The sequence below is a fragment of the Silene latifolia genome, chromosome Y, assembly GCF_048544455.1.
Source record: "Silene latifolia isolate original U9 population chromosome Y, ASM4854445v1, whole genome shotgun sequence".
NCBI lineage: Eukaryota > Viridiplantae > Streptophyta > Magnoliopsida > Caryophyllales > Caryophyllaceae > Silene > Silene latifolia.
In genome coordinates, this window is record NC_133538.1 from 150,893,008 (window position 1) to 150,907,785 (window position 14,778).

At 39.0% G+C, this 14,778-nt stretch overlaps 1 pseudogene; it reads right to left on the reverse strand.

Annotated features, from left to right (window-relative positions):
- The window catches only part of LOC141629179 (cardiolipin synthase (CMP-forming) / mitochondrial hydrolase fusion protein-like), an 80,219-nt pseudogene extending 77,588 nt beyond the window's left edge, over positions 1–2,631 (reverse strand).
- Between the last annotated feature and the right edge of the window lie 12,147 nt (positions 2,632–14,778).

Genomic DNA, 14,778 nt, shown 5'->3' on the forward strand with positions numbered 1-14,778 from the left:
AAATGATGTTGTGAATAACCAATTGTGTTTATTGGTTACATAAGCACTAGATTGTTTGTTTCAGGGGCGGTTCTTGGGGGTGCAGGGGGCGCAGCCGCATCCCCCAAAGTCAGAAATAAATAAATTATAGTGCAATATATTTCATTGTCGTTTGTTTGATTCAATGGTAAGAAGCATTTATTCTAATCTAGAGGTCGTGGGTTCGATTACTACAACCAACAATTTTCGCTTTTTTTTTTCTTTTAATTATTTTTCATCTATTATTGTACAAAATAGGCCTAATAAATAATTAAATACTCTCTCCCTAATATAACAAGTAATTTTAGTATTGTAATTATAAAATTCTTGATATATATGTCAATCATTATTAAAAAATTACCAAAAAGAATAATTTGATTGGTATATAATACTCCCTCCTATTTTTAATACAATTGGTCTCCCTTGTGACGGGTCACCATTTGTGGCGGATATTTTGTGAGTACAAATGGTAACATATTGGGTTAGTGGAAAAGGGGACCACATGAATAGTATTGCAGAGAGAGAAAAAGTGGGTACTTTGTGAGGTAAAATGATATCCGTCACTCAAGAGTGACGGATATGTCATGTCTTCAATGAGAATTTGTGTTTTTAATAACCCTCCCCTTTATGGAAGGCACGGGAATTAAGGTAGGGAAGTATTATATGGTAAAATATTGTAGTGGGGTAGGAGATTGGAGAGAGGGAAGGTATTGTGTGATTAAAATAAGTATTGTTGTGGGGTAAGGTGATTAAAATAAGATAAAGTATGAGTATTGTGGGGTGGGGTGATTAAAATAAGTATAAAAATTTGCCAAATAAGGAAATGGGGAGAGTATTGTGAATAGACGAAAAAAGAAATGCGGAGAGTTATTTAGAATAGGAGGGAGTAAATGTTTTTTCCGTATTCTAATTTTGCGTCGGTCTGATAGCCTCGTATTACAAAATCCTTTAAAAAAAGACATCTTTTAAGAAAGACGTATGTGAAATGTATGAAATTTTAATATATTAATATTGATTTCGCCGCCACGTACTAAAAGTCTTTTGATTTTGTAAAATTTCCGCACCCCTTCTGTTCAATTCCTAGAGCCGCCCCTGGTTTGTTTTATATATTAAGAGATACTATTATTTTTCAAACACTTTTCCATAATTTTTTTAGTGTTTTTAGAGAAAAATTCCTAACAAATTCATAAAAAACCAATTATTGTTTGCATTTTCTTCTATATACAACATTTGTTTCAAATTTTTTAAAATTCAATATTTTTTTTAAGATTAAAGACGATAGATCGAGAAAAAAAATTGTTCCCCCCTTCACTTAAACCCTAGGTCCGCCACTGCCCACCAATGGGAGCATTACCGCGTAAAAGCACACCATCAATGTCAAAAGCGATCCCAAACCCTGGATTATTGTTATCGTATTATATTATTCATCAATCAATCAATATTCATATTCAATGCGACAATGCATCAATTACATAATCAGTATTGATATATTTGTTAGACGGAAATTGCAGTAACAATGAAAAGGATCAGAAATACCGAACGAGAGAAGTAGTGACGTGGAAGAGAACCACTGCCCTGAAAACTATTTCCGGTACGACCGTGGTGGCAATCAGAAAATGACCGGTAGTTCCCCAAGGATTACACTACTGCCGCCTTCAGACTTGCCCACTCAAGGCCGATAGGCCTGGAACGATCAGAAACATTACCCATAAACTTTGACGAGAAACATAAAGAAGAAGAATGGGATTAGAAGAGAGTGTTTGTGATTGTTGTGTGTTTGATGTGCTGAAGAGGCTGGTATTTATACCAAAAACCGAGGCCTCAAACAGCCCCCTGAAAGCCAGCAGTCAAGGTTGGAAGTGGGGAGTAAAAAACTCACCCACTAACAGTCAGTTTGACTGACTGATTCAACACAGGTAAAAGAACCTAGACAGTTCACTTTACCACACAATCAAAAACAAATCCGGTCCAAAAAGATAGGCACAGCCCGCCGCAGGCGATTGCCAAATCCCAGATCCCAAATCCCGAATCCCAAATCCGGATCCGGGCCGGGCATGGCGCGCGCGCGCGAGTCCGAGCTGAATTAAGCACCTCGCAAAGCCTCGACAAAAGGGTCCCTTTACCCACTAGTGATATGGTAAGGGAAGTGAGTACATATAAACCCACAAAACATTCATTTCCTCACCAATGTGGGACAATTGGAAAAACACACTTTGGCTAAAAAGCCCCTATTTTCCAACAATCCCCCACTAGGGGCGCCAGAGACAGAGAAAGGAGAATTCTTGGGTAAAGGAAGGATTGGATACTTAGGTATCAATATCTTTCGATTTGAATTGACACTTTAGTGAAATGAGGAAACAACTTACTTACAGCGAGAGAATATCTTGCGATTTGAATTCCTAGCTGAGCTTCGGTCGATACCCCCCACAACATATATCATACCTTCAGAATTAAGATCGTCCCGCGATTTCAAAGTGCAACGAGCTCCTTTTAGAGTTATGCGTTTACCTTGGTACTAATAGATGTGTTCACAAGACTTCTCATAGTCCTAGGATCATCACAACTACGTAGGTGGCTCAAGTGCTTCTCAATAGCACTTCTTGCATGAGCCATTAAGGACATATGTCCAACCTTGTGTATAATTTATCAAGTGCGTCTCAAAATCACCGCCATTTAAGGCTATGAATCATATAACGCCATAGGAATAGAAACTTTAGGCCTAGTCACTCTTGACTTAAGGACTTAAGCCCCATTCCCCTCGACGTTTCAACGACTAGTCTTTTAGTCAATCCCTTACTAAAGGGATCAGCCAGATTGCTTTCGGACTTCACATAGTCGAAAGCGATCACTCCATTATCAAGGAGTTGTCTAACTGCAACGTGCCTGATTCGAATGTGTCGTTTCTTCGCATTGTAGACACTATTTTTAGAAGCACCAATAGCTGCTTATGAGTCACAATATAAGAAGACCGGTGTTTGCCAACCTCCCCACACTGGTACATCTGCTAACAGGTTTTTCACCCAATCAGCCTCTTCTCCTACCAACTCAAGAGCTATGAACTCCGACTCCATGGTAGAGCGTGCAATACAAGTCTGTTTAGTAGACTTCCACGATATAGCACCTCCACCCATGGTGAAGAATAACCACTAGTAGAACAGATCTCATCGTTACCTGAAACCCAATTTGCATCACAATATCCTTCTAACACAACATGAAATTTACTATAATGCAAGCAAAGGTCAACTGTTCCTTTTAGGTATTTTAGTAAACGACGAAGAGCATTCCAATGTTCACTACTAGGGTTATGTGTATAACGACTCAGCCTACTAACTGCATATACAATATCTGGTCGAGTACAGTTCATAAGAAACATCACACTACCTAGGATTTTAGCATACTCTTCTTGGGATACACTCTTACCCAAGTTTTTACATAAATGTATACTAGCATCGTAGGGTGTCCTAGCAGGCATATCATCAAAGCAGTTAAACTTTTTCAACACTTTTTCTACATAGTGAGATTGACTTAAAGAAATTCCATTAGAGTTTCAAATAACCTTAACTCCTAGGATTACATCAACTTCTCCTAAGTCCTTCATCTCAAATTGTGATGACAAAAATTCTTTGGTTTTAATTATTACCTCCAAATTATTATCAAGTATTAACATGTCATCAACATAAAGGCATATAAGCACACAATCAGATTCTATTACCTTTGAATAAACACATGAATCAGAATTGTTAACCATATAGCCAATACTTACCAAAGTGTTGTTAAATTTCTCATACCACTGTTTAGGTGCTTATTTTAGACCATATAGTGATTTATTCAGTTTACACACCTTATTCTCTTGACCCTTTACCATAAACGCTTCAGGTTGCGACATATAAATCTCTTCCCTTAGCTCATCATTCAAAAAAGAAATTTTAACATCCATCTGATGTATAAAAAGGTTATGAATAGCAGCTAAGGCGACAACAGTTCTAATAGTCGAAATTTTGGTCACATGTGAATAAGTGTCAAAATAATCAATATCTTTCTTTTGTGTAAACCTTCTAACCACAAGTCTAGCTTTGAACCTTTCTATTGTACCGTCGGGTCTCAGTTTCTTTTTAAAGATCCATTTACTCGTAATGGGTTTACTACCTTTAGGTAAATCAGTCAACTCCCAAGTCGGATTAGACACAATAGAATCAAGTTCACTTTTAATAGCATCTTTCCAAAAGTTAGCTGTAACACCCCCATACTCCAAGTGCCTTACCAGGACCACTCAGGTATAAGGATACTACCATCTCGGTTGCCCGAGGCAATGAATATCATAAGACAATAAAGAAACGTACTTTAAAAGTAATTATAGTTTAAGTGATTACATGTTCAAAACCCAAACTGATAAAAGGAAATACAAGTTCTCAAAACTATCTACTATCAAAATACTATCAAGCGTCAGACACAGCGGAAGACTTCTAAACTGCAACGTGGTGACTCATCCCAGCTATCCCATACGCATCATCTCATACCTGCTCAATAACTGCTCACCACCCCCGAATGGATCACCACAGTTTTTAAAACATTTAAACGGGGTCAGTACTAATCACACAATTCAATATATCAACAATAAGATAAACAGACAGCTTAACCGTCACACACACACACACCATCACACCAATCCCAACAATCTCAATCACCGACCGTCCCCTTTGGACCCGCCCACGCCCGAGTGGGGGACCGCGGCCGTTCCACCTAAGCCCCGCTCATCGTACGAGCGATAACCCTGTCCCATTAATGTGCACATCCCCTTTCGTGGCGGGTTCCACGAAGGGCGAAACTAGGTCGTGAGATCACTCCCGCAAGTGACCCCACTCAGCCGAGAACGCATCTCGAGAACCAGAGAACAATCAATCACAATCACAATCACAGCCGTCACAATACAATTACTATATCAAACAATCAATCTCAACACATCAACAATCATCCCATTATGGGACTAATACTGAGTAGGAAATCCTACCTGAAAAGCAACACAATCATCAGACGATCTAGCAGCTGTCTCAAAACCTCTCCTCTACAAATCCTTCTCCTATCACATAATCACATAATCACAATCTAACCTTAACAAATCATAAAAACCCCTAATTCCCAAAATTAGGGTTTAACGAAACTTAAAGAAATACTATAAAATTGGTATGTAGATCTTACCCTCGACGCAAGGATCACAAAGGTATAAAGAACAATAAAATCCGACCTCTCAAGCTCCGGGATTTGCCAATAATGCGGATGAAGCGAACTACATAGTTTCAATCTCCTTTTTGACTGAATTAGGTTTATAAAAGTGTTTACTAAAGATGACGACATATTATATATACTAATCCGCGTTATTAACAAAACCCGTCAAAACATAACCCGTCAACCGAGCTACTCGATCGAGTACCCAAGGTACTCGATCGAGTACCCCCCTACTCGATCGAGTACCCCAGCTACTCGATCGAGTACCCAACAGTCAGAAACTATTTTAAAACGCAACTCACCCTTACTCGACAGAGTAAGGCCTACTCGATAGAGTACCTAAAGACTTATAAATACGGAGTATTACAGTCTTCCCTCCTTAAAAAGAACTTCGTCCCCGAAGTTCAACCCATACATAAAAACAACCATACTAACTCGACCAAGACACAACAACATAACTAAGAACTCAAGAACTCGACCAAACATAAAACATGAACTTTTAACACCCACTCCACCAACTATGTTTACTTTCCTAACATGACTCACGATATCGTATCCACCACATATATATCTCTCACGACACCAACTCCATACATAACATACTACCATCCTCTAATGCTGCTAGCTCCATAATATCATCAACTATCAAACCCAATACTAAGACACTCATAGACATCAAACGGAATGTTACATTCTACCACCCTTAAAAGGAACTTCGTCCTCGAAGTTTACTCAGACTCATAACATCATCCTCCAATTTGTCAACACTATATAAAGTATTCTCATACTCCGAAGCATCACACTACTACAAGCACGGCCATGGCCTTTTATAAGTATTATCCACAAAACAAATCCCTCCTTTACGCTACGCTAACACTCTACTTCCAATTATATTACCGCATGCACCACCATGAAACTCTCTTTTATTGCATCCTACTCCTCTTAAGACAAATGTTACGTCCGCGTAACTCACTAATACTAAATCCTTAGCTATATTTCATTACCCTCTTTACCACTACATGTCAAAGATAACCGTTTATAAACCAAACACTCACTATTCTTATATCCAAGGCTCCCGTACATAAACATTTCTCATTCCTCAACTCATTCGGCATAGCACCTAACCTATACCATAAACTCGTAGCAAATCGCCATACCCACTCTTCATTATTACTGCCAAACCAACATACCTCGCTATGTAAAGCACTTATCTTCCAGAAGCATAACTCCCGATCCACACTCGTTACGTATACTCACACTAGATCCTCAAGTTCTTTCCTTCATTACCGCAAAACTCATACATAACTTAATATGACACTAATTCCCCCAAAACCCTACACTCACTCTCACTGTCCCAACAAAAGATTATGAACTACCTGCCGCTTTCGGATCATTACAACACATGTTCCACGAATCATTTTCCATTACCATGTCTACTAAAGCCTTATCTAGAACAAGATCAAAATTACTGTAACAACCTCTCACAACCGTGTCCCATCAAAAGAACATCACTATACCATGACAACAACGAAAACATATTCAACTCTGTTTCATATCATACTCTACCTCATTCTTAACTTACCTGGTAAAGAAAACATCAATAAGCAAGACAACTGTCTACATGTTCAACCAAAACTCACAAAGAACGACAGCAAACAAAACAACAATCTATGTATAGCTGGTATGCACTTTCGAAAACTCGTATCATAATCATCCCGCCTACTCCACCACAACCGGTGACGGCATCACAACACCGCCACCAACAGCCACACCGTAGTGCGAAAATACCCGTATCACAGCACTATGTACCGTGCCCGGATCACCACCCGAAGCACCACAACCACACCGATAGACATCACAACTGCATACAATTCCCATAAACACCGACTCAAAGATAACTTCTCGTGCAAGAAAAACTTACTCAAATCCACTTTATTAAGTCACCACGCAACATATTATATGGATACGAGATAAGCATCTCATGAACATCATTTCTACCATTTCATGGAATACACATGTGTTATTAATACACATAAAATTATAACTAGCCATGTCAATTAATCAAATTATTACCCTTTTGGATATCATTCAATTAAATTACCGTGTCCAACATATATATTACGGAACATTCATAAAACAACTTTATAATTATCACACCATACCACTTCTTGTGAGGTCAGAACCTCACACAAACATTTACACATATCATAGACCCGTAATCACAACCAACTAGTCAATCCTGACCACGTAAGTTACCACTCGATAAAGGTTACCTGTCGCCCGAGTTTAACTCATATGCCCCTCATAACATATTCCCCCATTCGCACAACCATCACTTCCTGCCAAATATAACCATACCTTTACTATTCAACTATTAGCATCCGCCTCATCTAACCACATCTTATACCCTCTCACAATCATACACAACAATCAGGTCCCTACCAAATCAGCCTCTTTAGAATTGCTACCTTTCTAATATACCATCACTCTTAACCACTAGTGATAACACCACAATGCCACCACTGCTCGTATATCAAACCTCTTACACTCATATCAAAATAACATGGTTTTTCTCCTATTTTTGGTTAACATTCCAAATAACAAACAGCAAACCCATCCACAAAATTACTTCAACATTCTTCCCAATACCATTCTTAACTGTATCATCATCTAAATCTCCACCAAAATCTCATATCATGCAGATATTCTACCAACTTCTTACTTTCCTGAATTCTTCAAAACTCAAGACTAATCATGTTGTCCCGAAACTCCTCTATAACCATTAACTAACATCCTCATGATTGGTAGCACACATCTCGACGACTCCTTACCTCTATATCACATAACTCCGGTCAACATTTTCCTCAGCTTACTTTTATCCTTCTTTTCTCTTTACACTCAATAATACCAATTTAATAGCTCAACTCCTTATTACTTCTATCTAACCCTTTAGTGCACCAATTACCTTCTCATCGCTCCAAAACTCAAATCCCATTATTTTATATCGATATCATCTCCCTCTTTCTTACCACAAATATTCTCTTATTATGTCATCAATCACCCTTGCCACTAATCCATCCATAGAATCAACGTTTACTGTTCAACAATTGCATCTCCCTTCTTACATCTCTAGAAATCAAAATTCCTTTCATACCGCTAATTGCCCAAGGAAAACCCACAATAGTTTCATCTCTTAAAAAGCCAAATCTCCACCCCGCGATATGTCTCCACAAAGTTCACTATATACCACTCTTCTCAACCCCTTTAAAACGAACTTTCATTATGTATATTCTTACTCAACACTATTTCTAACCATCTCCCTCCATAATTTGTTATACATCTCAGGTTGCTACTATCCACATCATTTCTTTCAATCTTTTCGTTCTCACGTTCCTTAAACTTACATCATCTCTTGCCCACATTCACTTACATTTCATTACTCAACATACAACCATGTCACTCATCTCGTCTCGCACAACATGCTATATGCCTCAATTAAGCCTTACCAATCTTCCTTTTCTTTTTCCTCTACCTATCACAACACATATAAATCATGTTCTCCCCACCGAACTCATACTCATCATAGGTGCCACTCTTTACATCATAAGATTGGGTGACTTACGCATCAGGATCAACATACATGTAAAACAATGCATAAAGAAGTAAAATAACATCTTTGAATTAAACATAATATGCAACGAAGTCAAAAGATAAGCATATGACCCAAAACAGGGTCACTAGATCGAGTCTGAGGCCACTCGATCGAGTAAGGGACTTACTCGATCGAGTAGGTGAAGATCAGAAGCACATAAAACAAATTACCAGGGACACTCGATCGAGTGGCGACGTACTCGATCGAGTACCCCTACTCGGTCGAGTACCAAGGCTACTCGATCGAGTACCCTATTTCTCAAAGACTGTCCGTTTTCGTAAAACTGCCATAACTCACTCATTTCTTGGTCGTTTTGGGCGTGTGACCTATCGTTAGAATCGTAAAAGAACAAGCTATCACCTCCAATTGGAATCACATCAAAATCATATATACATCTCAAGTTATGACAGTTTAAAGACAACATTTCTATAATCGGAAACACATCTACTTGATTTTACTTCTAAACAACTTAAATGACAACATGGTAAACAAAAACAACTCCATGCTCATAAAACCAGTATCCCTAACCACATGTTACTAACTTCAAAAGCCAAGCAACAAATAATTCGATGCACATATATCATTCAACTTACCAATCACATATTACCCACATGTTTTAATTTTATAACTTTTCGTAACACAAAACATACTCGTATCTTACAAATCCTATTTCCATGTTACTAATGCAACAATATTACAAACCAACTTCATCACCTAAACATATTCATAATCACAAAATTCATGTTCTCATGCGATTGACACCCCATCTATTCCAATCAGTTCATCTATTTCATCCACATTCTTCATCTACAAGTGCATACGATACCACAGTAGACAATTATATGAACTTATTATCTAACTTTACGCAAACAGGATTATGAAAAATCATGTCACATCTTCTAACCACAAGTTACTAGTATGTACACATTATAAATCATTCATCCTACACATCATTATTCATCACATATAAACTATTTCCTTTTTCCACCACATCATTCGTCATTCTCACATACTTTTCCAACTATTCCAATCAACATGGTAAACCAAGTATCATCCAACATGCTTTCAACCAACAGCATACAAAATCACCCTTATTCATGCCACACATCACCATATTGGTACACAATTCACAAGATAAACACATAGCGATCCCGACTCATATCCCATGGTGACCGGTTCAAAATTGTAGGGCGAGTTTGCGACTTTAGGACGTCTCCCAAGCCTTTGCATTAGCTCCTACAACTTTTACCCCGGGTTCATTTTAATTAGACTCCCTAGGTTCATTAGATTCATTGGTTACAGGTTTCAGGATCGTCGCTCTGATACCATTTGTAACACCCCCATACTCCAAGTGCCTTACCAGGACCACTCAGGTATAAGGATACTACCATCTCGGTTGCCCGAGGCAATGAATATCATAAGACAATAAAGAAACGTACTTTAAAAGTAATTATAGTTTAAGTGATTACATGTTCAAAACCCAAACTGATAAAAGGAAATACAAGTTCTCAAAACTATCTACTATCAAAATACTATCAAGCGTCAGACACAGCGGAAGACTTCTAAACTGCAACGTGGTGACTCATCCCAGCTATCCCATACGCATCATCTCATACCGCTCAATAATCGCTCACCACCCCCGAATGGATCACCACAGTTTTTAAAACATTTAAACGGGGTCAATACTAATCACACAATTCAATATATCAACAATAAGATAAAGCAGCGACTTTAACCGTCACACACACACACCATCACACCAATCCCAACAATCTCAATCACCGATCGTCCACTTTGGACCCCGCCACGCGATGGGGGACCGCATGCCGTTCCCACCTAAGCCCCGCTCATCGTACGAGCGATAACCCCTGTCCCGTTAATGTGCACATCCCCTTTCGTGGCGGGTTCCACGAAGGGCGAAACTAGGGCGTGAGATCACTCCCGCAAGTGACCCCACTCAGCCGAGAACGCATCTCGAGAACCAGAGAACAATCAATCACAATCACAATCACAATCACAGCCGTCACAATACAATTACTATATCAAACAATCAATCTCAACACATCAACAATCATCCCATTATGGGACTAATACTGAGTAGGAAATCCTACCTGAAAAGCAACACAATCATCGACGATCTAGCAAAATTGTCTCAAAACCTCTCCTCTACAAATCCTTCTCCTATCACATAATCACATAATCACAATCTAACCTTAACAAATCATAAAAACCCCCAATTCCCAAAATTAGGGTTTAACGAAACTTAAAGAAATACTATAAAATTGGTATGTAGATCTTACCCTCAACGCAAGGATCACAAAGGTATAAAGAACAATAAAATCCGACCTCTCAAGCTCCGGGATTTGCCAATAATGCGGATGAAGCGAACTACATAGTTTCAATCTCCTTTTTGACTGAATTAGGTTTATAAAAGTGTTTACTAAAGATGACGACATATTATATATACTAATCCGTGTTATTAACAAAACCCGTCAAAACATAACCCGTCAACCGAGCTACTCGATCGAGTACCCAAGGTACTCGATCGAGTACCCCCCTACTCGATCGAGTACCCCAGCTACTCGATCGAGTACCCAACAGGTCAGAAACTATTTTAAAACGCAACTCACCCTTACTCGACAGAGTAAGGCCTACTCGATAGAGTACCTAAAGACTTATAAATACGGAGTATTACATTAGCATCAATGGATTTCATTGCCTCACTAAACGTTTTTGGGTCATCTTTTATTAAAAAAGCTGAAACAAATTCATCACTAGCACAAACAATGTATCCATGTTCAGACAACAAAGTTGAAACAAAATCAGCTCCAAAGTTCTTTGGACATCTAGGTCTCTTAGTCCTTTTAGGTTCAGCAATATGATCAATGAAAGAGCTACTACCAGCATGTGAATAGATATCATTAGATGTAACAGGTAAACTAGGAGGTGAATCAACATTCTTCTGTAATGGAAAAACATGCTCAAAAAACACAGCATCCCTAGCCTCAGATATAGAACGATCACTCAAAGACATGAATCTATAAGCAGAGATAATTTGAGCATAACCTATAAAGACACAATCATAGGTCTTTGGTCCAACGGTAGGTCTCCTAAAGTCAGGTAAACCCACTTTAGCCAAACACCTCCTTACCTTAAGGTAACTCAGGTTAGGAGGATAGCCTTTCCAAATCTCGTAGGGTGTCTTGTCAATTTTCTTATGAGGTACACGATTAAGAATGTGACAAGCAGAAAGAATTGCTTCCCCCCACATATCGTCAGACAAGCCAGAACTTAAAAGCATAGCATTCATCATCTCTTTTAAGGTTCTATTTTTTCGTTCAGCTACACCGTTAGACTGAGGTAAGTAAGGTGGACTAGTCTCATGTATTAAACCGTTAGAAGCACAAAAGTCGGCTAGATAACTAGACTTATACTCGCCACCTCTATCAGACCTTACCCTTTTGATTTTTCCGTCGAGTTGATTTTCGACTTCATTTTTAAAGTTTATAAACGATTGTTCTGCTTCATCTTTAGTCTTAAGCAAATAAACACGGGTGTACCTTGAACAGTCGTCTATAAAAGTAACATAATAATTTTTACCACCTCTACTTGCAACATTTTTGAAGTCGGCTAGGTCGGTGTGAATAAGCTCAAGAAGACTCGTATTCCTAGTTGTAACAGGTTTACTAGGTTTCTTTGTGAATTTAGCCTCAACACAGCTAGCACATTTAGAGAATTCTTGACTCGATAAACTTGGAATTAAGCTCATAGTTCTATGTTTTTTAATATATTCAACATTCACATGACCTAATCTACCATGCCAAACATCAATAGACTCAGCGATATAAGCAGAAGTAGATGCAATATTATTAAAAACTGAATCAGTGTTCAATACAAAAAGTCCCCCAGAAAGATAACCCTTGCCCACAAATTCCCCATTACGCGACATTAAAACCTTGTCAGCCTCAAAAACAAGTTTCAAACCAGCTTTGTTCAATAAGGCACCAGACACGAGGTTTCGACGCAATGAGGGTACAAATAAAACATTAGTGAGAGCAAGTGTTTTCCCCGAGGTGAGTTTGAGAAAGATCTTGCCTGTGATCATTGCAGATGAAGAATTACCCATGTAGACACATTCCCCATCAGCTACCTCCTCGAACTCAGCAAATAAACCCTTGTCAGCACAGAGATGTCTAGAAGCGCCAGTATCCAAGACCCATTCAGCGACATTACCCACCAGATTAGCTTCCACAACCACAGCAGCAATGACATCATCAGTCACAGCAACATTAGCTTCAGCAGTTTTCTTTTCAGTGCATTGGTAGGCTTTGTGACCAGTTTTCCCACAGACGTAGCAAACAATGGGACCCTTTGGTTTCTGAATCTTAGCAGCTGGTTTGGTATGCTTCCCTGGACCATTCTTCTTAGCCGGACCCTTAACCTGACCAACCTTGGCCTTACCCTTATCCTTGAACTTTTCAGTAGTATTAGATGGACCACCAGACTCAACCAGATTAACTTTGACAACAGCAACAGAAGCATTCACAAAATGACTAACAACAGGTTTGTCTTTAAGGCGATTAGCCTCCTTGGTCCTCATGTGTTCTACAAGTTCCTTAATTTGTGCTTGAGGTGGTTTCTATAGTCAGACCAGGAGGGAGGAAAATTTTCTAGCAATACATTAGCCACAAAAGTATCTTCTAGCTTCATTCCCTCATTAACATCAGCACAAAGATTTTCATAGATGTGAACTTATTCCATTATAGACTTCCCATCCACCATCTGAAATTCCAGCCACTTACCCACAACATATTTCTTTTTCCCTACGTCATCAGCCTCATATTTGGCCTCTAAGGACTCCCAAATGACTTTAGCCGATTTATTTACAGCAAATAAATCGAATAGGGTATTAGTCATGTTATTAAGTATGTGACATTTAGCAGTTTTGTTGTCCTTTTCAAATTTTTTTGATTTCCTCTTCATTGGGTGAATGACTTTAGCGGGGTGGAGTAGTCTCAAAGATCGATAGCGACAACAGGTTTGGGAGGGTTGTTAAGCAGAACATAATCAATTTCTAATTGCTCAAAAAACATCAACAGTTTCTGGGACCATCTCTTATAGTTATTACCATCCAACGACTCAAGCTTAGACATATCAGGAACCATTTTTGACACAACCGACATTGTTACAGCAGTAAACAAATAGTTTTCAAATTGTTAGACGGAAATTGCAGTAACAATGAAAAGGATCAGTAATACCGTACGAGAGAAGTAGTGACGTGGAAGAGAACCACTGCCTTGAAAACTATTTCCGGTACGACCGTGGTGGCAATTAGTAAATGACCAGTAGTTCCCCAAGGATTACATTACTGCCGCCTTTAGACTTGCCTACTCAAGGCCGATAGGCCTGGAACGATCAGAAAATTTACCCAGAAACTTTGACGAGAAACAGAAAGGAGAAGAACGGGATTAGAAGAGAGTGTTTGTGATTGTTGTGTGTTTGATGTGCTAAAGAGGCTGGTATTTATAGCAAAAACCGAGGCCTCAAACAGCCCCCTGAAAGCCAGCAGTCAAGGCTGGAAGTGGAGAGTAAAAAACTCACCCACTAACAGTCAGTTTGACTGACTGATTCAACACAGGTAAATGAACCTAGACAGTTCACTTTACCACACAATCAAAAACAAATCCGATCCAAAAAGATAGACACAGCCCGCCGCAGGCGATTGCCAAATCCCGAATCACGAATTGGGCTCGGGCACGGCGCGTGTACGAGCTGAATTAAGCACCTCGCAAAACCTCTACAAAAGGGTCCCTTTACCCACTAGTGATATGGTAAGGGAAGTGAGTACATATAAACCCACAAAACATTCATTTTCTCACCAATGT